The sequence below is a fragment of the Excalfactoria chinensis genome, chromosome 1 (assembly GCF_039878825.1).
Source record: "Excalfactoria chinensis isolate bCotChi1 chromosome 1, bCotChi1.hap2, whole genome shotgun sequence".
In the NCBI taxonomy this organism is placed as follows: Eukaryota; Metazoa; Chordata; class Aves; order Galliformes; family Phasianidae; genus Excalfactoria; species Excalfactoria chinensis.
Genome location: NC_092825.1, coordinates 92,776,149 through 92,800,937, shown reverse-complemented (window position 1 = coordinate 92,800,937; position 24,789 = coordinate 92,776,149). Strand labels below are relative to the sequence as shown.

Below are 24,789 nucleotides of genomic sequence, written 5' to 3'. Positions count from 1 at the left end.
GATGCTTGATCCCCGCGTCCTTAAAGTAAATGAGAATCACCTTGCTTTCCTCTCTAGGCTGCTTTGATTTGTTCTCTCTCAATTAAGTCACAGAAATATTTTAGTGTATAGTGTCATAGGGAGACTTACTATGTCTACTATAGCTGTAGAAGGGAGAAAGACAAAAATTTCCTAGGGAATCAGTAAGGGAAATAGTTAAAATGCAGAACTGTGACATATTTAAAACATTAATTTTAATAGATTTCCTAATAACACCTTACTCTCGTAACTATGGATGAAAGACTGTGATTAATAGAGTCTTTAGCATTATCACTTTTGTGAAATGGGATGGCTTTGAGATTTACAGGAGGATACTTTGTCTACTGAGGGCTCCTGGAGACTCTTTTCTCTCACCAATGACTGCCTATGCAGTGAATGATCCTTAATCTGATCTTCTAAATTATATCTAGACTGTATTATAAACTAACTTCAAATGCAGCTTATTACCCTCTTCTCCATTATCCTATCCTGTGATTATTGCTTTAACTAATGTTTGGATTTTATAGTTTCTTATTCTAATAAAGTAGTAGTAGTTAATGGAGAAAATACTAGTGACTTTACTTTCTGGATAATTTTGTGTCTTTGTTATGTGATTTGGTTTTAAGCATGGCAGCGTTATTATATACAGTAAGATGTTGTAGTGAAAATTAATAAGGAAGAAGAACATGTAAAGAGAACCTTTGAACATGCTGTGAATAGCAAGGAATATCTTAACATCACACTTTATTTGACTGAAGATTACAGATCTCTCACTTCTGCTTTATGGGTGGAAGAAAATTGTTTTTAGATAGCACCTTTCATCCCTCAGAGGGTGTGAGAAAGTAATTAGAGACTGATATTATCATACACTGATGAAGGGCAATAAGTATTCATGATGGTAGAAGTTCTTCAAGCCCAAACTGGAAATAGCAATAGTACATGGAAGTGCATGCATTTGACATATTAGCTGAATTTTTGTTGGAATACTGTCATCTTTTCACAATAGTCATTCAGTTCTTTAATTTTCAGAAAATAATCACCTGGGAGGGGCAAGGATTCAGTTTTGTGATCACTGAAAGGGCAGAAACATCAGTTCAGTGCTCAGCCTCTCTGAGTAATGTATTTAAGCAGTGAGCTTAAATTTAAATGCTCAGATCATAGTGAAAGTATTGTGTTCACTGAGCAGTTCAGTTCCCTGTTGAAAGAGCAATATGACATTTGGCTACACAGAAAGAAAGCATGCTATAAAAAGAGAGAGAGAGATATTAGTGGGTTTCTTCAGACTCCTTCAGACTCCAGACAGGACCCATACCTGTGGAAAGAAACACAGTACGCAATTCTTCACTCATATTTAACACTCTTATTTATTTTAATGTAAATGAATACACAATACAGTGATCTTCTTAGGGGACAGTGAAACTATAACACCAGTAATGCAAAATAATTGTTCTTCACTGTAATCTGAAACAACTTCTACTCTGCCTGTAAAATAGAAAATGACTATAGGTCTTTTTAGTCACATAGAATCATAGAATCAGAAACATAGAACAGCCTGGGTTGAAAAGGACCACAATGATCATCTAGTTTCAACCCCCCTGCTGTGTTCACCAGGTCACCAACCACCAGACCAGGCTGCCCAGAACCATTTCCAGTCTGGCCTTGAATGCCACCAGGGATGGGGCATCCACGACCTCCCTGAGCAACCTGTTCCAATGCGTCACTACCCTCTGAGTGACAAACTTCCTCCTAATGTCTAACCTAAACATCACCTGTCTCAGTTTAAAACTATTCCCCCTTGTCCTGTCACTATCCACCCTCGTAAACAGGCATTCCCCCTTCCTGTTTATATGCTCCCTTCAAGTATTGGAAGGCCACAACAAGGTCTCCTCAGAGCCTTCTCTTTTCCAAGCTAAACAAGCCCAGTTCCCTCAGCCTTTTCTCATAGGAGAGGTGCTCCAGCCCTCTGATCATCTTAGTGGCCCTCCTCTGGACCCGCTCCAAGAACTCCACATTCTTCCTGTACTGGAGTCCCCAGGCCTGGATGCAGCACTCCAGATGGGGCCTCACAAGAGCTGACTATTCAGATATTCATACATATTAATGTATAATTCAACTCCTGCAGAGACAAGTGGTAAATATATAGTGAAAAGATTTTCTCTATTAACAGATTGTTGTAGTATCTGAAATAGCTAGAAACTACTGAAAATACTAGCACGCAGAAGTCAGTTTATTTTGCTGAATGCTATAGCAGGCCATGTAAATCAACCAAGTCTTTATTTTACCTCAAAATGTTGGTAAGTCCTGGTGGAGATAATTCTCCAGTGTTGTATTATTTATGCAGTGGCAGGTAGTAGTGCATTAATGCCACTATACTAAAACTAGTAAATAATACACAGGAACTACAGAAGCTTCAGTTCTTTTATTTCCAAATTGTTCATTCTCATAAAGCAGGATTTTAAGCACTTTTAATTATAGTCATGATAATTTTAATGCAAAATACTCAGAATGGTTTACCATAAAGTTAGACTCATCATTTTCAATAGCCATGATGATACAATGCTGTAAAATTAGAGTTATTGAAGTAGTAGATAGCATCTGAAGTATTTCTTATTAAACAATAGTAATTATTTAAAAAATATTATCTCATCCCTTTATGCAAGAATAGATACTTATGGTACTAATTTTTGTTTATACCAAAGGCATTTCAGAAAATATCTGAAGAAGAAATATGAAGAGATTCTAAGTATATTCAGTATACAATGGTATTAGTAGTTTATATTTGAGCCCAACCTCTGAATTTATTTATTTTTTCCTATTTTGGATATTTCTGTATTTCCAGCTACAGAATACAAGTACAACATGCAGAGAATAACTATATAGCAATTGTAGTTAGGAAAACTGCTTCTGAATTATTTTACACTCTCCAGATTATGGAGAAGAGGATAACACATAAGACTTTCAACTCCTTGTGCAGACAAAAGACTTTGGAGAATGTGTTATGATTTGTGACTAAGCTGTTAGATTTACTGCATATTCTAACCAAGTTTCCAGAAATTCACCTGTCAGTACTCAGAGCTGCAGAGTCTGTTGACAATAGTCCTTAAAATCCCTATCTCTCTCTGGCAGCTCAATTTCCTATGCTCTACTTTGCTGCCCTACATAGTTTGTGTCTAAGAACAGTGAGTTTTTGGTTTTTTTTTTGTTTTGATTTGTTTTGTTTTGTTTTGTTTTTTTCAGTATAGATATGTAAGTATGAGACCTATTTGTCTCATACATATGAGGCAAATGTTTTGAATTTTTTATGTGTCAAATTTATGTATTAAAATCTAAGATCCTACTCAAATGACACTGGAGATCCTTATATGTTTCCAAAAGAAATATCTTTAAAAATTTAATTTGTCTATATTAAAAAAAAAACAAAAAACAAAAAAAAACAAAAAAAAACCCACCATTTTGCAATAAATATGATTTTCCTTCTGAAATTAGACTGTTTATTACTGGTAACTTCCGGTGGTTTTTTTTATTCATTTAAATTGCATCATAGGCCCAATTAAAGGTATCTTGGAAAATATTGTAATACAGCAATGCCATACTCTGGCACATTTTAAAGCATTTTTATATAGTTATGAACTTGCAAATTTAAGGTCAATACTTTCCCAGAGCTCACATGTGGTCCCACTTTAATTTTATCACGACCTGTGAGATGCAGTTGTCGTTACCAGAGATGTCCCTGTGTAACTCTTAAAACCAGAAAATGCCGATCCCCCAGATGTTGTGAATCAGCATAGCTCTGATGAGGTCAGAATTTTAAATATATGTCGGGAGGGACTACTTGGCACTTATTTAGCATCATCTTTCTTAAGGCATAAAGCTTGACTTGATTTTAATGTAGGGAAGTTTGCATGAGTGGCATGATTGTATTTTGATGGAATACAGTTTCACTGATTAAGTTCTCTTCAAGTGTCCAGAATTAATTTGAGTATAGCTTTGGTAAGACAAAACAAAACAAAACAAAACAAAAAAACATCAATTAATTTGGGGTTGTATTTATATTAAATAAATGGGAACCAGAGTACTAATGTCAGTGGGAGAATACTGTGGGCTTTGGTCAAAATGACTCTAAACCTGTAATTGCCATTCTATAAGCTTACAGTCTATAAAGTCCAATATCTACTTGTGGAAGTATAAGAGGCCATGCTTTTTACACTATTGCCTCAAAAGTTTGCTGAAGTGGACAAGTTCAGGCAAGCCTTAGCCAAGGTTCCAGAAATCCCTTTGTTTGAGGGTGACAGATGGACAAGTCCAGGAGCTATGAAAGGGAGATAAGATGTAGATGAATGGCCCTACAGTGGTCTTTTTGTGTGGGCTTATCTCAAGGAAGATGGCCATCTCTGAGGTACTCACATGACTCTGACCCAAGCCTCCCTGAAATGTCACATAGGCTGGGAAGAAGTAGGATAAAAAGAGCATGGACAAACCATGAATTTAGGTTTTCTGACATCAGATGCCTCACTTTGTGAACAAGGAGGTTTTCTGACATCAGATGCCTCACTACGTGAACGCCTGCATGGTGAAGAAGATGCCTGCATGCTGAAGAACTTCTAGGTATCCGGCCTCAGATTCCTCCATCGTCGTCCTCCTGCTGCCAACTGACTCTCCTGGGCTTGCTGCTCGAAACGCTGCTCGAGACCTCGCTGCTTTGTGAGACTTCGCTGCTCTTTCCACCGCCTGCTCTGCACTGCACCGATCTGCTGCTTGCGGCCTGCCACTCTGCTGCTGCTCTCCCCTACGCTTGTTTTTCCCCGGACCAACGAAACAACGTGCAACGGGACGCTGCTTCATCCAGGAGGTGACTATCCCCACTTTTTATGCAATTCTTGCCCTTTTTCCACCTTTTCTATTGCCCACTTTCCCGTCCCCATCACCCTAATTTTGATATTCGCCACTCTCCCTTCCCCATCCCCTCAGTTGTCTAATAAACTGGTCGGATCAACTCAGCTCTCACAGACCAGCTACACAGTTCTACTTGGTTGTTATTCATGTACATTAGAAAACAAATTCATTTATCACAATGCCTACAGTTAGCATAAAAAGAGAAGGGCACAGTTAGGACAGCAGTTCAAACTGTGTTCTTTCTTTTATTTTTTATACGTAGATTAATACTATGTTAGGTAGAGATGTTGAGGAGAAGCTGGTCAACAATGGGTGTGAATGGATGAGAGACAATATTATATATTATCAGTCTTGTTCCATAGTGCCATATTTCTCACTGTTCTGGTACAGAGAATATTTATTCATGTAAGGTCTGATTCTACACAAGCAGTAAAAGAGATTACAAAAAGTTACTATTTTTATATTTTTTTAGCACAGTAACTCTGAAATAGAAATATAATCTTTTATGCATTAGCTTTTAAACAACCTCATCTTCCAACTCATAACTTCTCTATCTTGATGTTTCCTATATACGTGCAGCCTTGGATTTTCCTCTGGATTATAACTGAAGCAAAGACACTTGGCTTGAAAAGGGTTGCACAGGTTATAAATCAGAGACAGTGGTATAATATGTGAATTTTCTTCCTTCCAGTTCTGCTAACACCACTTAACCCGGGCATACGCATACATTTCCTTTCTTCTAGTCTCTCACTGCCCCAGGCAGAAACAAACTGAAGATGAATTCCCTGTTTAACATACAGAAATAAGGAAATTTGCTGCTAATTACAGTGGTTAGAATTCCTGGTGGGTAGTAAAGCTGTCTCCTGACTGCTCTTGATTCCACAGATAATTCTTTTAGGTTGTTAAGTTACTCTGCTCTTATTCAGAAAAATTCTTAACAAAATTACCAGCAGCCTTTATCAAGCTGATATTGTAATTACTTTTGGGAAACAAATGGTGTCTGAGGAAAAGAAAACCACATTTCCATGCTTAATTTAGTAATGGGAAATTTAGGGAGAGAGACCTCTTAATAAATTCTCATCTTTTCCACAAGTGGCATGAAACAGGCCACTAAAAGCTTCATTCATGAGGGTAATATTAAGAAGCAGGACTGTGACCTTTAATCTGATTCCTTTACTCTTAAAAGTCCTGAAGAAATTTGACCACTTACTGATATCTGCGTCTGGGGTAGAAGACTACATGTGCTCAACAGTCCTATCGCTTCATTGCACCACAGTCTTTTTCCTCTCTTCCTTGGAGCAAGTTATTTCTTTTTTCATGTTGAAGCTCCTATTGTGGCTGAAAGCTGTATTTTAGGAAATTTTTTCCAGTGAAATAAGAAGATAGGTGGAAAAAAATGTGTTGTTTTTTTTTTTTAATAAAAATATTATTACAAATATTTTCATAAGCTGCTGGCAAAGCCAAAAATCATTATCCAAAACTGTTCTTAAAAATGTACCTTGTTCTGAATTTTATCATTTACTTCTGTTTCTCTGATCATCATAAACTGTGAGCTCTAAGTCAATCTTTAAGCAAAAAGAATGATAAAATTTGCAATTTAAGGTGTTTTTTTTTTTTTTTGTTTTTGTTTTTTCTATTGAATGGTATAGATAAAAGATGAGCTAAATTGCATCCAAGAATGTTACTCATTTCAAAATTTGACTCTTTCTTGATGCTAGGGGGAATGAGGAGCAAAAAGTGACCAATGAATTACAGAACAATTTATATACAGTTTATAGTACCTTGTTTTTTTTTTAGTCTGGGGAAAATAAAGATTGTCTTAGATTTGACTTTCCGCTTGCAAATTTAAAAGCAAAAAAAGCATTTAATTACTTTGGTGTCAAAAGCTTTGCTAATACCACACTAATTTGCATATTTTTTGTTGTTCACCTAAGCTAATTTTGTTCTGTGTTAAAACACTTATCTAAAAAGACCTTGACTGCCTTTAGAGAAAAGAACTGATTAGAAAAACATAATCAGCTCTTTTTCTTGGGTTCACTAAAGGAAAAATGAACTATCTGATCTTCAGTGCAGCGTTCCTTGGTTGTCAGTTTCCCAGATGACCTTTTCTATCTTATTATTTATGCTGTTTATTCAGTTTAAAATTAAACTTTGGTCCAGCCATCGAGCTGTTGCTAAATTCCAGGAATATACAACTGTTAATTCAGTGTAGTAGAGTAACTATTGTGGAGCTTGGTTTGATTACTTGTTGGGAAGCTAAACTTCAACTGCTGTGCCATTAAAAGATTGTGTTAATTGCTTACCTCAGATGCTTCTTTTGGTCACCTCTATAAGCTAGAAGGCAATTTCTTTTTACTTATTTTGAAAAAAAAAAAAAAGGTAGAGAGGAAAATGAAACAGGGAAAAGGTGAATAGTTGAAACTTAAGAGATGCACATGGAGCTGGAGATTTCTGCTAAAAATTCTCATCTGATTTCTTGACATATTTCTATAAAGCAGTTAGAGTCAAATTTAATGATGGTTAATGATATCTATCTTCTTTTAATTGAATAAATTGGCCTTAATCCTTTGCTTGTACTAACAGTTTTCAAGCCTCTTCCCATACACAAATCCAGTCTATTTTTAAATAAATATCTGTCCATGCCATGTTATTCTACAGGTGAACTTTAGTCTTCTGGGCCACAGCCAGTAGCTTGTCTCCTGGAAATCACAGGTCTCCTTGCAGAATTGAGCAGGAAGCTATAGAGTGAAGATGATTGAGGTGATGGGGCAAATACCTATCTCTGAAAAGTTAAGGAAGCTAAAAACCTTGGCAGGACAGAGTGGGTACTCAGTTTCTTATAAAACATTAATGTATTCATCATGAGAACAGAGGGAAGGTCAAAAAAAGGTCTCTGTGACAGATGGCATAGAAAAATTTGGAGTACACTTTTCAACTTCATGACTTTATGGTGTTGGTAGCATAGAAATGTCTCAGGAGGTTGTTGCAGAAGAAGAGAATTCATGTTCAGGAAAAAAATATCTTCTGTTTCTCTGAAAAACCTGTCATGATGCCTTGTTAAATTATTTGGCAAGGAAAATCTTCCTATAGAATATAAAGTACATAAGAATACGAGATGTATGTGTTTGTACAAACACTCCATAATTATTTATTTCACACAAAAAGGCCGTTATAAAATTATTAAATACAGAGAATTTAGATTTCACTTACAGAATGGTTTGGATTTCTAAGCATTTGTAAATATCCTTAAGTGTCTTAGATTTTGTTGTTGTTGGAAAAATGCTCTAAACAATCATTAATTTGATGTTTTTAAGTGCTAAACTATGTTTAATTACATTTCACTACATATTTTTCTAAGGAGAATTTCTATTCTAGAATTCTTCCATCAGGTTTTTGATTTATTTATCTTCTGATATCTTAAGTTATCTTAGAATGTTGAAAGTATCAGTAAAGGTACCAACATTGCTTTATTGCTGTCTTTTTTTTTTTTTCCCCACTTTATTTGTCTCAGCTTCATTACTGTTCTTCTTAGATTCTTCTGTTACAGATTTCAATTTTTAAATGCTGATGGAGCATGGATGCATACTGCCAACATCAGTTAGAATTTGTCATCTGAAGATCAGTTTGAGCATTAATATTACATACAAGCTCACAAACTATCAGTTTTTCCACATGAATGACTTTATTTTCACCACAATAAATAAACAAATAAATAGAAATAACAGTGAGGACAATAAATTACTTAGAATATGTGCTTGTTTAGTCAAAAGGAAGTATACTACTCTCTGTGCTACACTTGTTTGTTTTGTTCTGAATATAAACAAGTGTGAGAACTTGTGATAAAAATACTGAAGAAGACCATACATTTTTCTTTATTTTCTTAGAGTTCTATAGATAGTCTTGTCGTGTTCTGTGTTCCAAAACTGATTAATATCTATGTGGAATACTTTTGGCATCCTTGCTTCGCTCTCCAAGACAAACACTCATGGAAGCTAATTGCCCGTGGACACATTCAGGTCAAGAAGCTGTGACTGTTTATCCCAGGTGGGTATTAGAACCCTTGTATCAGTTCCATTCCTAGCAAAGTTATAGATGAAAACATTATTTCCTGTGGGTATTCCTGAGCATCTGCTACACAGAGCTACTTGACTAAGAGATTTGCCTGGACAACAAAAAAGCTTTCAGATCTGAATTCCTTACTTTTCTAATCTCAGCATGCAAATATCCATTGAAATAGGACTTAGATTTCTATGTATTTCTTTTTGTTTCATTTTTATTGGTTTATATATATGTAACCCACATAAAACCAACATTAAATTCTTCAATAGACCTAGATATGGGTATTCTGATGTGAAAAGCTCTATTTCTGAGGTAATGGCTGTATTTCCCAACTGAAATTTATTTCTTAGCTTTGAACAGCTTAAAATCAAAGCAATCAAATCTGCCAAAGTACTCTGTTTCCTTATATTTTCAAGGAATAAATCCTTAGTGTGCCAAATGTGTATCTTCAGGGTTACAATACGAGGGGAAAAAAAGGATTCCAGCACTTTTAAAAATATTTTGACTGAAGTACTTGGCAGCTTCCACAGCAGGTAGAAAATCATGGAACATTTAAGCTAAACTATCTTAATACCAGTTTATTAAAGCAGTTGTATCTTCAGACATACCAAAGGGAAAATTAAATCAACTACCTTTATAAAATGTATTAAACTAATTTATTTTACTGCACCTCAGCAGGAGGAAAAAAAGTAAAATGAAGGCAAAGCTGCCACCAGTAATGAATAAAAAAACATTCCACAGCAGGAAAGGACAGAAACAGAAGGCAGAAAAAAATAAAATCTAAGGCTGAAGGCAATTCATAATAAAGAGTACCATGTGCAACATGACAGCTTTGGTCAAAATAAGTGTACCTTTGTAGCTGCATGCTGGGGCTCATTCGGCTATGACAGTCTCATCTGATCCTCAACATTGTTTTACAAAACTTGAGTGAATAAAAGATGCTGAAAGGCTGATCTACAAAAATAGGTTATAGAAGCTAAAAATAATTAAAAATTGAAACATACAAAGATGCTGTGCAAAGTTTTGTTCAGAGTTGTTCTTTGCTGATATAAGACAAGAAAAATATACCCATATTCAAAACAGTCCTCTGTGACACTGAGAGTGATACAGTTTCTCTTTGGGACATATCCCAGTTGTTTTCAGAAAGAGATGTCTTGCTGTACTGCTACACTGAGGCTCTGAAGTGTTTGCTAGAGCACTCCCAAGCAGCCTGACAGATCAGTCATCAATTCAGCAGAGGGTACTAGTGTTCACACACAGCAGCTCATCGGTTTCTTGTATCTGGAAAATCTCTTTGAGAGTTACAAAAGACAAAGAGTGGCGGATGCATTTAACTCTAAGAAGAGTATTCTGTAAAATGCTGAATATATGTCTGTGAGCAGAGATCTTAGTTAACCTCACTAAACAGCACATAGGATGGGTTGACAAATGTGTATTTAACTTTTTGCTGCAGACATACTAATTTCATAGATTTTCAGTTAGCTCAGATGTTTGTGCTGTGCCCAGAAATATGTATTTACTAATTTAACTTCAGTGAAGCAATTCTTACTAAGATGTCATCTGTTGCCATGGGCTAATGAATGCTGTAACATGGACAGTTTAAGTGGGCAGTACAACGGTAGAGCTGCATTTTCCTGTTCCACAAGAAAAGAAACAGCAGAGGATTCTACCAACATTAAGTGAATATTACTGGTGAAGAAAGTGCACCTAGATGGAAGAGGTGGCATTCACTTAGACCTCTTCTAGCCCATTTAGCCTTTTTTTGGGAAGAAGACAGCTTACATAAAAATTCTGGGAGAATTAAACGAGTAAGCTTGGATAGAAGCTTCACTGCAAAGACATTTTTATGCTTTATTTGGGGTATGTGGGATGACAGTGGAGTCAAGCCACAAAAGCATGACGTATTTGGATGACCTGCCCTTGTTGTTCAAGAAAGAGAATTTTTGTGGTGGCTTTCAATGTGGAGTGACCAGTCTGTTCACACTGTCTGGTGTCAAGGTCGCATGTGAACAGTTACAAATATTCTACCTACCTTTCCCATCTCTGATAACTTTCCCTCCATTCTAGGACTTAACGTGAGACCTGGGCCAGCTTCCCAATTTCTTCATTTAAAAGACTATTAAAACATGACTTTCCCACCTGAATGGCAGCTTTCCCACCTGAAGAAGCTAATTTTCATTTCTATTGTATTTACAAATCTGCAGATGACAATATTTGTGTCTTCCCAAGAAATCCTCAGCAGTAATTAAGGAAATAAAGATGGTGGCAAGCCATTTTAGGATTAAAGTGAAGGATAACAAAGGAAACAAACAAACAAAAAAAAGGTCCTCAGTAAAGAGGAGGCGGTGTTATGATTAATGAAACATTCCCAAGTAAGAAAAACACTAACAGCTGTACCACAGGGATTAGTTTTAGGGCTACTATCATTTCTTATAAGTGACTCATAAAATGGGACAAAGGCAGAATACAAATTTGCTTGTGTCATAAAATGAATTTAAGATCAAACAATCCAAATAACACTGATAGAATTCAGTAGGATTTGTACAGATTAGAGAGTAGAAATACAAAGAAGAGAAACAACAACAAAAATTCTACAGAATGGAATTTTAATACATGACATTGATGACATTTTATCACTTGAGATCCAAATAGCATTGCTTATAAAGTGGTGTCATGGTCCCAGATATAATCTATTTTTGTAATAAAATTTATATATCTTTATAGTCCCTTAAGTGTCTACAATTTGTCTATCTAACAGTTTGTCTCCAGTGTAGTTGCTCCATAATTCAATGGCTTTAGTTAATTAGGAAGCGGAATTTATGCATTGTGGTGGGAGAATTACTGCATTCTAGCCCAGGTCATTCTGAATGAGTGCAAACAGGCATCTGCTCCCTGGAAGCTGTCATACTCTGAAAAGAGGGATAAAAATTAAATAGATCTCACAGGTCCAGCTTGATGTGAGCGCAATCCAGCATGGTGAGGGACATGAAAGTAATGCTGGGGGAACTGATGATTTGTGATTCTGGGTAACTGGAAAGCAGTCTTGTTTCTTATTTCCTTCTATAGAATAAGTTGCCTTTTGCAGATGTTTCTAAAATCATCAGAAAATATCTTTTGGCACTTGCAATAAAACCTATTTCCATAAATACAGGAAAAATCTTTGTTGTCTCCCTTTTCAGAGCAGTGCTCCTTGTTAGGCATGAATTTGGCAGGACTACTGTTTGGTCCTGTTGGTCCATGGCAGAAAACTTCGTAATCATCTTGTAAAATGTATTCATTCTACTGCACAGAATACTTAGCAGCTCTGTATCTTTTTTGTTTTTTTCTTTTCAAACTGAAGCTATTCTAAGCTGTTATAATTTAATTTTATATTGTAAAAAGTGCATGGAAGTCATTTGAAAGCAGATCACAGTATTGACTTGGTTCTAAAAATGATTTCCAAATGAGTGTTCACTGTGTATGGTACAGTGAATGCATTCATTTTACCAAGACAAAGACACTGAGGAGAAATCAGAAGCAAATCTGACTTGGAAACATCTATCTTGTCTCTTCTTGCTATTGTTTGACAAATTTGATTAGGATTTTTTTTTTTTTTTTTTTTTTTTTTTTTTTTTTTTTTTTTTTTTTTCCGTGTTGGACTTCTTTATTGAATTTCCAATGACAAGAAGGAAAATGTTCTTTCAAGACCTCCCCTTTAACAAAGATGTAAACTTTTTTTTTTTTTTTTTCCCTGTATTTCACTCCACCTCATTTTATTTCTCCTCTGATTTTCTCACTTGCACTTTCATATGCCATTGGTATGGCTGCAAGGGGAGAATTATGCATAGAGCTAATGGTGCATAAGCAAAACTAATATGGAGTCTGTAGTAATTAAAACACTTGATCTAGAGGCTTTCTTGAATCAATGGAAAAGTCTTTAAATAGGGATTATTGGTTGATAGCAACTTAGCTATGATCCTGATGATAGGGAATTAGTATATGTACTAGTTTTCCTAATGTATGTAGATATATGCTGAAAAAGATGGATTAACCCAGAGTCTATCACTGTGGAAAACATGATTCAGTGGATAAAAGCTCAGCTCTCTTTAGATCTAAGTGCAGAAGTAGTGGGACTTCAAAGAAATAACTTACATGAGGGATTTCATATGAACACTTAGCCTGTTCTGAAATCCTATATTTCTCTCTAATACAGAGCATGAAGCAGGTGGCCATGTGGTGCCTGCAATTATCTTAGAGAGCTTCTCATGTAAAAGGAGATATGAGTATGTCTTGAGACTATGTGCCAATTTGTAGAGTTTATAACACTCCCATTCCCTTTGTGATTCCTGCATACTTCTAGGTTGCCAAGTTTCCTACTTGATCTGGTATAAAGTCATCTGAGCTCTACTTAGTCCTCTGACGTTTAGATAGTGGGTTATTATATTTCACTTCAGTTTCCTTGTCATTCTTTCTATTCTACAGAATAATGAGTATGTGATGCTTATATCCCCCACCTCTTTACTGATGCTTTTTGTGTCAGTCTTTCTCAGGCAAGGGAGAATCTATAGTACTCCCTTTGAGCTGCTCCAGGAGGAGGGGATGCAGCCTTGAGATTTGGCAAGAATCAGCTTCCTCCATGCCAGCAGGCTGTTCATATGGTGGCTGAACAGCTTCTGCCCTTCTAGGGGCTGAGAAGGAAGATCAGGGCCATGATGAGTGTTTTGGGCTTCCTCTGAGGATAATGGTGAATGCCTGCTCTCACAGTTTATGTAGTTCTCTATGAATGATTCAGTATTTCTTGTCTTTGTTTTTAACTGCAGAAGAGAAGAAAAGCACATTGTATAAAGGAACTGTAGGCCTGGGGCCATGGTAGTGACCATGGAATTGCTAGCACCTTGCTGTTTGCACCTTGAAAATGAACCCAGAATGGGAACCAAATAAAGCATCTAATATCAAGAGGAATACAGATCTACAGGAGCTGTATATAAAGGATAGGGAGATACATGTCATTAGTTTGCACTGATAATGACATAATTACTTGCAAGCCTTTACAAAAAGTACAGTGATTTTGTTTCCCATTTAATGTATGCATAAAAGTATTTGAGTGAAAGAGTAATTTATCAATGATGTAAATCTATAAATGACAGATAAGTGAAGAGACACAAGGTTCAATAATGTGACTGCATATACTCTTGAAATGCAATTCAAATATCGCTTCTAATCTCATTGTAGGAGCAATCTGATGCATCTCCATATGCACTTCATAAAACATGCAGTATAAATATATCTATGTGCTGGAGGTTTATTAGAATATATTTTCATATCCAGTCATGAAAGGAGGGGTCAAGATGAATCAGTTCAACTACTGGTGCCACGTGCTGTTTTGCCAGAAGTCTCATACAACAGTGAAGCAGTTTTTGCTGAAGATTAGATGGAGACAGTGTATACAATTAACTGCAAAGTAATGATGTGTTTCTCTTTTGTGTTTATTTTCCTGCTTACTGAGATAGCTGTTGCAGAGGCCTCTCCTCCTACGTAAGTCAATAGTTGTATCTGATCTAGAAAATAAAGAAGGTGCATTCCATCAAAACAGAAAAAAATATTTTATAACAATAGACTTTACAAATAACTAGACGCAAGAAAACCACTTTATGTTTTTTGTTTGTTTTAATTATTTTTATTTTTTAGTTTAGAGGTAAGACAATTTTTAGCAAGGTTTGTAGTCTGTTGTAATTTTTCTGTGAGATCCATTCTCATTCAAAGTAGTGTTGTGGTCACTGTTTTATCTGAGAAGTATCCAACTTTTATGCTCTTAAGAGGAAAGCTCTCTGTTTAGTTTTGGTCAAAAAATTCTGCACCAAGAGCCAAGACCTTTTCAGTGACAGATGTATCATCTTAAAATGTGGCAAATAACACTCAACTGACTGCCCCTTTGAGAGCAGAGCAGGTCAGGCAGCAGCAACTTAATCCTCAGTTGATCAAAAGGCTGGTAGACTTAGGCTAGTGAACATTATTCCTGATGGCCTCAACTGTGCCCTTACTTGACAATAAATATAGGATATTTTCTAGGTGTTGAAAGGATGTTTATTTTGTTAGCTAAAATTTCTTCAGTATTGTCCTAAAATACTGTGTTACTGTAGTTTTTAGACAGAGTAGTCAATCGGCAGAATATTTGTTTCCAGGGTTCTGCACAAACAGACAATCAATAGGTACTCTTTATACTTAGAAGGGTTGAAAGAAAGACAGTAAACAAAGGAAGGAAGTAAACAGAGAACTGAGGTAAACAGTGTGATAACATTAGCTGAGATGACAGAATTATAAGGGAGAATTTTAACCAAGCAGTCCAGAGGTTTATGGGAAATTCCTCCCAAGCACAATGAAAAAGCCCCCCAAAAGTGAACAGCCACAGCAATCTCCTTAATTATTTTTGTATTATTTTCTTTTCTTCATTCTCATTTTACAGTTTCACTTCATCTGCAAAATATACACCTTGATCCACAAGCTACACCTGTCTATGTATTAACCTGGGCATTGCATAACTGCATTTGGCATGGGCTGTGGAGCATTTTTCCACTGTATGAGAAGCACAATTTAAAAAAACAAAAGCATCTTCCCTGCTTTTCTATTACACAATACCACAATCATTCAAATCTTATATGTTTTCGAAAGCAGTTGGTAAAGATGACTGAAAGAACAATTTTTCTCACTAGTGCTAACCCTCTCAGGAATCACAAGCTCTACCTACTGTGACTAAGAGGATAACTTTAATAGAATTGCTGTTACGTTACAGTGGAGAACAATCCTACACTGCAAATGAGTGAGCTAGATATTCTAACAAGTATTTTACATCTGTAGTTTCTTGCATATTAACTACTCTTTCCAATATTTTCCTTCCTCTCCTAGCCTACTTGAAAGTCTTGTGTTCTTAAAAAACAACAACAACAATAAAAAAAAAAAAAAAACACCAACAAAAACAGTAGCTGTAAACTATAAATTCCTAAAGGTTGTCTTTTTTCTGTGGACTAAATTTCAGCTCTAGTTTTTCTTGGTAGGGTTGTGGGTTTCTTTCAGTTTTGGTTTTAGAGAAGGAAGCTGCTACATGCTGCTTGCTGTGGCAGCTGGATCTACAGGAAGAAAGGAACTGGTAACACTGATTCAAGCCCTGCAGGAAAAAGATTTCCCTTTTCCAAGATATAAACATTTATAGCAGGTTTTGTGTCATGTGAGATTGAATTTCTTTTCTAAATCAAGTGAACTGTTCTACAACTGTTGAGAGTCAGTTAAAAGAATTCTCTCAGGGCAATTTTGTTTTGTTGCAAAACTCTTAACAACTATTTCTATTAGTCATTCCTATTTTGGAGTATATTTCCTCTTTGCAGTCTACCCTTTTGTGAGCTCCACATAGGTGAAAAATAGAACTGCTTTGAAGTCAGCTAAAGAAAAAGAAAAAAAAGAAGAAAAAAAAAACAAATGGTAAATTTTCTTAGCTCCCTCTCACTACTTTCTTGAAAGGGATTACAGTGGACCCAGCAAAAAATAGCTTCAAGGTGTAAATTTGCAGATCGCAATTGAAGAGCCTGCAGTAGGAGCTTTCCATGACCCTGTCAGTTTCTTAAATATACTTTGGTGTGGCAAAAGGAATTCCTTTTATTGCTTTTCAAAGCTGGAAGATAACTGAGGCCATTGCTCTTATTATATTGTCTCTTTTTTGTCTTCTTTACCTGATTTCTTACAAATTTGCACCAGAAAACCTACTGTACTTGTATAAAGTAAATTGAGTACGCAAATATCCCAGTAAGAGGTGCTTACACAGACTTTGGGGAATGATACTCAGTAAAATAAATATGTCAAAAATGGTAAATGTAATGCAGTCATTTTACTGACAAGTGTTGTTAGTCTTTCACATCACTGTGCAGAAAGTAGCTGTCAACACAGCTGTGTTTTGAGGTATGTCAGTTGTAAAAATGAAGGAAAGTAATGCAAAAAAGCAGGTCAGGCACAAATCCTTCAATGAGGTAAAGCTGCATTTCTGCTTTGCACTCAAGTCTGTCTCTCTGCATGTGTGTGTGGAAGTGTGCATATATATGTATGTGTATGTATATATGTTTTGTTCCTGAATAAAAGCACAAAAAATGATTGTGTATGGTCTTTCTTTGAGGAGTGAGATGGATTCTCCCAGTGTGAGAAAAGGTGTAGACACTGTCAGCAGATGTGGAGCCTCTGGCTTTTGGAAACAGCTTTAACCCCTGACTCACCTGCAGCTGTGGCATCACCTTCTTCCTTCCCTAGCAGTGCTTCTTTGGTGCACAAGGCAAGGGGTCCTGCAAAAGCCTCTTTTAAAAGCCATTCATTTAAGGTCCAGTTTGGGGGTGCTCAGAAGAGCTGTGAATCAGGTTTTATTCCACAAGGCAACTGCATATTAAGTTGTTGTTAGGCACTTTTTGTCTTTTCACAACCCTCCATAGTTCCAGGCCCACTTAACGTCCTCTTCTACTGCAGTGCTTTTAATTCAAAATAGTTGTGCACTGTGAATTTAACCATATCTGTTTATATCTGGGAACAAAAGGGTCAGTGCAGTGGCAGAACAGTTAATGTACAGCTAACTAGAAGCCCACAGTCAGGAGAGATTACGAACAGGAGACAAAGTAAAGACAAACACTAATGTCAATCTTGTTATAAACTGCTGTGTCAAAATGATAACAAAAGCATGTAAACGAAAGAAGAGCACCTTGACACCATGGTGACAGTTGTGATGATTCACTTACCTGTTTATAGCATGCTCACGCAGTGCTAGGTACGTCCAGATGTTCAGAAAGGTACAGATGCCACCTGTTTTTCCAAGGACGAAGGAAGACTAAGTTTAGGACTACAAGGAATCAAGCATCTTTTGAAACTTGTAGATGAATGGGAAATGAACTCAGGCAGATGGTAATATGTTTGAAGGTTGTAGCATAGAAGAAGGCATAGCAAGGTTGTGCAAGGAGCTAACAGATTGATAGACCCTGGAGGGGTTAACACTGGTAACAGAAAACATGAATGTAATGGAATTGAGCAAACACTTGTGAGGCAACCTCACGTGAAAGGAGTGGCATGGCTGTTAAACAAACTGCCTGCTGCAGAATTACCAATTAGCTGTGCTCTGTTTCAGCCCAGGATTTCTCCACTTGCTTAGAGTTTGGTGTAGAATAGAGGCTGAGTAGATCTGGCAAGAGAACAAAAGAGAATTGATGGAGTGGCTGCATACTTCCAAAGAGTAGATGTTGAGTGGGTTATAGAGTGAATGTCCTGCAGCAGTGTGTGTATGTGAGCATGTAGTAATTTTCAATCAATAAATTAGGCATAACTCAAGTCTTTGTTTTTAATTTATCTGGGTCAGTTAATTCAGTTGTTCACAGGTCATTTATGCCTGCTTGTTTGTGGCACTTTGTGAGACCATTGATGGGATGTGATAGAATGGCTTACAGCTATGTTAGGGGAAGTTCAGACTGGGTATTAGGAAAAAGTTCTTCACTGACTGGGTGGTCAAGTACTGGAAAAAGCTTCCAGAGGAAGTCTGCATGGTCCCAAGCCTGTGAGTGTTCAAAAAGCATTTGGACAGTGTTCTTAGAAATATGGTTTAAGGTGAAGTTGCCCTGCATAGAGTCAGAGATGCTCATTGGTCCCTTCCAACACAGACTCTTTTTATGATTCCTACTTATAAGAAACCTTCCCATGTGTTTATATGTTGATATAAGTGGAAATTCAAGAAACAGGGCTCAATCAGTACTGATTCAGAGTGGTTCAGTGTGCCAGTGAAGCTTTACTGAGTTCAGAGTAGGCTCTGATCCATGACTTACAAAGAATAGTGAAAAACCACCACCCTTAAAATAAAAGCCGTGGGAAAGAAAATACCATTTTTTACTGTGCTGGATTTTAATTTAGGACATGAATGAAGAAGTGATTCACATCAATAATGTAAATTCCAATTTGCTTTCACAAATGAATTGGCACTCCAATACTAACTTTTCTTTAGGACTTCATATTCATGTGAGCTACAGGACAAGGAAAACTTCTTCAAGTTAAGTGAAGTATGAATGTTTTCTTAATAAAGGGATCTAATCTCTATTCTTTGCTTACCCAGGGGAACTGCTGGCTGATACATTTGAGTTAGAATCTGATTCCTTCCCTTCCTATTAAAATTATGTAGTTTTAGTACTTGTCTGAACTGACCTGCAACATTTCTGAATATTTTTTAGCAATGCCAAGGAGATTTTTGTAGCTTTGTTTTCCTACTCTTAAAAGTTTGCAGATACTCCCTTTCTCTCTCTCTCTCTCTCTCTCTCTTTTTTTTTTTCCCCTTTTCACTTATCAATTCATTGATTTTTTTTTCAGCTTTCCCTGTTTTTCTAAATGAGATCAGCACATGCTGATTCTCAATTATTTAAAGAATTTATTTATTTTTTTCATCTAGATAAAGCTATCTGCCTTCTTTATATACCTATATATGTTTGTATATACATAAACATTTAGTCAGGTGTTATGTAGGCACATCATGTGGTTGATGGACACACAGTGTGCACAGGTCACAGGTCCTGATATGAATCTCTCCTGAGTAGTTGCTATAATTTAGAGTGGGACTGCAGTCTCCTAAAAAAGGTATATCCTCAGAGACAGCATCCAGAAGTTTTTCATCTTAATTGACTTCCAAATGATCAGAATTTTTTTTGTTTTGTTTTTGTTTTTGTTTTTGGTTGCTTGTTCGTTGTTGTTTTTTTTTTTGTTGTTGTTGTTGTTGTTTTTCTCTGAGATTATTCCTAAAATAACCTGAAAAACTGATGCTGAATAATCTTTGCACATGCATTTAAATATTTTTCTTATAAAGTTTTTAGTTTCAAAACACTCATTTCTTAAGATTGATTGTTACAAATCTGTAAAATAATCATCAAAAATTGCAAGCTGATAAAAAGCAAATGGCGGCCACTAGTCCATGGTTTTCAACAGTAGCTGAAAGACAAAGCTGTAGTCTGACAAGTTGCTTGAGTCTTTTGTGTGATTAACAGAAACCTGGGCATGAATCTTCACTTCCTTGCATGTCAACAAATGGCTTATTTTTCTATGGTTGAGGGATATGACAAGCCCTTCAAGAATCATGAATCTTTTTAGGTGATGTTTCTAGCAATCTGTTCTATAGTTCGTCTGTTCCTTTGATTTTCTAAACAAAAACTTGTGTACTTCTAGAGACAGAAGTGACTATTCTGTAGTTACCCAATTACAGCTCTACCTTATAAAGCCCGTTACTTGTCAGCATGTGGTTTAAAGTTGTTCTTGAACAGGGTATGGAAGGCACAGCTTGGTGAGAGCAGCTCTGATGGAGCACTTCTAACCTAATGCTTTGGGACACTGAAAAGATCATTTTATATGCAAAATCTTTGACTTACACTACTTCTGTCCTTCCAAAATAAATCTGGCAGATATTTCTACGAGTGTAATCCATCCTGGTCAGAGATGTGCAGGGCACGCAAGCCAAAACCCAAACAGCAGGACCAAATCTGGAACTAGTGTTATACGAGTGTTATCCTTGTAGCTGTAGAGCTTAGCTGATTTTGTTTAGCTGCATATGGTATATCTATGGTGCAAGCGCATGAAGATATTATCCATAGTAATTATGACTGATTGCTATCAGTTGACAATAGGTGGTAAAATTTGCTTCATTTTAATTCATTAATACATCCTCTCAGACACCATAATCCAGCCCAGGGATCAGTGAGATAATGACAAAGAAAAAAAAGAAAGAGAAAAAGAGAGAAAACAGCATGATTTCTTTCCTTAAATTGCACAAAAGAGGGATCATGTATGGGTAATTTGAGAAGCTCTGTGCTGTCCAGAGTTTATCAGTGCATGGAATAACTAAGGTATTATTTAGGCAGCTATACAGACATTTCAGAGGATTGTTGTCAAGAAGGAAGAGGAAGTGAATTAACTCATGGACTACCATTGTTTTCCCACCAGGTTTACATACAGTAAGCAATCATCTGTATTATTCTGCCACATTTTCTCTCTAAGTTGAAGGGACTAAAAAGAAAGCTTCCTGTGTTTCCTTTATGTTTTCCTATTAGAACAAGAGCTCCTGAAATCTGTAAGTTATATGTAGTTTTTCCAAATTCATTGCTGTTATGTAAGAGTATCTGGGGCCATTAGATTGTAAAATACAGTTTGGCTTTCGTTTATGGTTGTTATTTTCCATGCTATATATTTTCCCTCTCTTTCCATGCTTGATATTTCATACTCTTGAATCTATATTATCATCACAACTACCTGCAAGTTGTACTAAAACTGTATGAATAGTAAACTAAAGCACTGGTAGCAAAGGGAAAAAAGAAGAGAGAAAGAGCCAAAAAGGCCAAAAGGCTAAAAGTGTGTTCTTGTTGTAGTGAATAATTCAAAGATTCCTTACGCTGTATTTGTAAAGTATATTGTAAGACAAAATCAGAATGCTGCCTGGGTACAAACATCTTATGTGAATATACAATTAAGAGCTGTAGAATACTGTTCAAGCATTAACATTGCAGAAGATTTCTTTTTAACCAAGAGATTAATGATCATAATATTATGTATACTAAATGTTTTGTACCATTAGCTCCAGTAGCCAGGCTGATTCACTCAGAATAAAAAGTTAATCACTTAAACTCTCTGTGTCTGAGCTGTCAAGTTCTAAAATTAAAACAATAATTTGGCATACCTGCTATTTCTACCACTTGTGTTGCAACCTACTGCTTTTGAAAGTAGATTTCCAGTTGTTTAGCAACAGTATTTGTCAGATGTTTGGAAATAGGAGACACACCTTGAATTGCACAAACATAGGCTGACTCTACTTTGCCTATGCAATGCACATAGTGGGTTCCCAACACTGAACTAACAGGTGCTTGTCCAATCCTTTGTCTGTCTTGTCAGTTTAACTATAAATTTTCCTTGGCTCTTACATGCTTGTACAACATCTTCTATGGTAGGGCTTTAGGCAGTGTTGAAGTAATGCTGGTAAACAACAATACATCAGAGGTTTTAATCTGTAACTGAAAGGCATTCATTCCCAGGCATATCACTGGTGAAGAGTTTTGTTAGATAGGTAGTACCAAAACCAAAGTTTCAATAAGACATAGTAAATGGTTGTCTGGCTCTTTGATTACTGTAGTATAATGCCACTGGTGCAAGTATAATAAGTATAATAGCTACATGAAATAACTTTTTATTTATTTATTTATTTTTAACAGTTTCTACCTTCTTCCCTCCATAAATGTATTGTGGATCTGGTCAGATAAGCCAATATCAAACTATTAACTCTAAAGCATGATGTCTGGTTGCAGATTACAGATACCAGCTGCACAGAAATGGAAGCTGGAACCTCTCCAGCCACCAACCTCATACAAAATCCTGAACCTTTTAAATCCCTAGTGGATATTATATACTGACATGCTATCCAGGTACTGAGTTTGACAGAGCTAATAATACTATTTATATGTATAATTATTGAAATTACCCATACTCTTTTGGTTTAATGGTGTTCACTAAATTGGCATGCATAATTTATATATCATTGCTGTCAACCATCAATCCAAATGGGAGACAGCAACCTATAAACCGAATGACAGAATAAAGTGTTTATGAGTTTATTCAGGACAAGCTCACCATAAACTGACACTGGAAATTTTCATATCATGTTTTCAGCATTTGTGTGAAATAGAATGCTGTCTATGGGATTTCATTTGTTGCATTACTATAAAATCTTTTCAATAAACACTTTAGAAGACAACAACTACAGTATTCTTTGAAGAGACCCTGGGGATGAGATTTAAAGTGGAAGTCAGTATTACCAATTTTGTTTCAATTTTTTTTGCTATGTTTTATTATTTTAGCCTCTTATTCAAATGTCAGTCATTTAATAATGAAATGGAATCCTAAAACTTTACAGATGGATACACCTTTGAGGCTCAGTCAAGAGCTATATGAAGCAATCCAAATTTAACTATTATCATGCTAATTTAGAATAATAAGTCTTTCCAGCTTCACATTTAAACAATATGTGCTTAAAATAACCCTTGCCTCCATGCATCTAAATATGTATCTGCATGTTTTGCCACAGCTTGAAATTGCTCTTACATTCATGACATTAATCAAAATGCCAGGTATGTTGCAGATTATTCAAATGCTTCAATCTCATTATGTGAGACTTGCTACACAGTGATATTGGTATTGTGCTTTCCTTTATATTTTGAGAATGCAGTAAACAACTAATAATTTGAGATGTTCTAAATTTCTATGGTGAGGTGCCAAGTACTGAAAGGAATGTTTAACATTAAATGAGGAAATCTATGAATAGAAGCCAAAGAGAAACCGCTGAGTTATTTTTGGCACTCACTAATGAATAAATTGATTGTTTGCACTGTTCTGTCAATGAGCACAATGAGTTAAAATACACCGTGATTTGAAATGTACTGCCTCACTTTCACTTGTTCTAAAGCAAGTATAATACTTAGCCACAAATCTTCCAAAGAATTAAAAACAAAAAGATTCAGGGGTCATATTACCATAAATGCTGAAACGTGCTTCTCACAGAACCCAAGGATATACTTATACTTACTCCATTAAAATGATTTTCACTAAAAATACGCATGTTGCTCCAAGTAATGCCTCCTATTTATTTCCTTGGAAACTACAGCAGATACAAAGAGCAAAACAACACTATTTGATAGAACAGACTCTCAGCTACAAAACACTATTTTTCAACATAGCCATCACTAGCTATGCATTTTCACCAGAGATGAACAAGAATTGCATGCTGTGCTCATAAAAATCTGCCCCACTGTTACCAATGCTGAAACCCATACACCCACCACCTCACTGCTTTCACATCCACTCTTTGGTCTCCATAAACGTTCAACACTTGTTGATGAATGTCAGTGGGTGCCATTTTTTCTACATAGAGGAATTAAATTCCACCCCTTAGCTTCACACACACTTCCATGTCAGATGCCATTTTGTCAGACTGTGCCTCTGCTTCCATCAGTCACATAGCAAGAAAATGTAACAATTTTGATGGGAAGGTTTGGCCTCTACTGCCATACCACCCACATCCATCTCTGATAATGTGGGCCAAAGTAATAAAATAGAAAGCGTTACTTTCAGAGCAGCCCTCGCGTTATGATCAAATGCATGAATTTCTATGACAGAAATCTAAGTTGTAGCTAGTGATTACTTCTCAAATTAAACATAAAGCTTTTCAAGACATTTCAATTGGCTGTAGTTTATGCCATTACAATAGATCACTTTTGATAAATATTGATAAAATTATTGCCGATCACCCAGAATTGATATTAATCTGAAGAAGAACATTCAGAGGGTATCCAAACTATAGCTCTCAGTTCAACTGTGAGAGTGATCATGGTACAAATGCATTTTGGATCAAAGTCAGGAAGACACATTCAATAAGTCTGGTAGTAATACTTACCTTTGAAGTCATCTGGATAAGGCGCTGTATTTCATGTCAGTGTCAGCATCCTGCTTTAAACAAGAGATTGAACTAGACAACTTCCTGAAGTCCTTTCTGCCATGAGTGATGATCCTTACCTTGAAAAATATAAAATCAGTTCTTGTGTTGCAAATGGCAATACGTGATGACTAGCATGTGAAATTTCTAATAATTTTCAGAAGCCCACTTGGTCCTCTTACTTAAGCATTCTTAAGTCTTGCCATTTATTCTCACTAATATGATTTAATTTACTGAGACATATCAGGTACAAAAAGAGTAGGCTTGTATTTGAAAAATGCTTAGCTTTTCTTGAGATGCACTCAAGTAAGTACTGGAAA

The 24,789-nt window shown here is 36.1% G+C and overlaps 1 protein-coding gene across 4 annotated transcripts in view; it reads left to right on the top strand.

Moving 5' to 3' along the window:
- The window catches only part of ROBO2 (roundabout guidance receptor 2), an 862,371-nt gene that overhangs the window by 115,511 nt on the left and 722,071 nt on the right, over window positions 1-24,789 (top strand). The gene's annotated exons all lie outside the window — the stretch shown is intronic.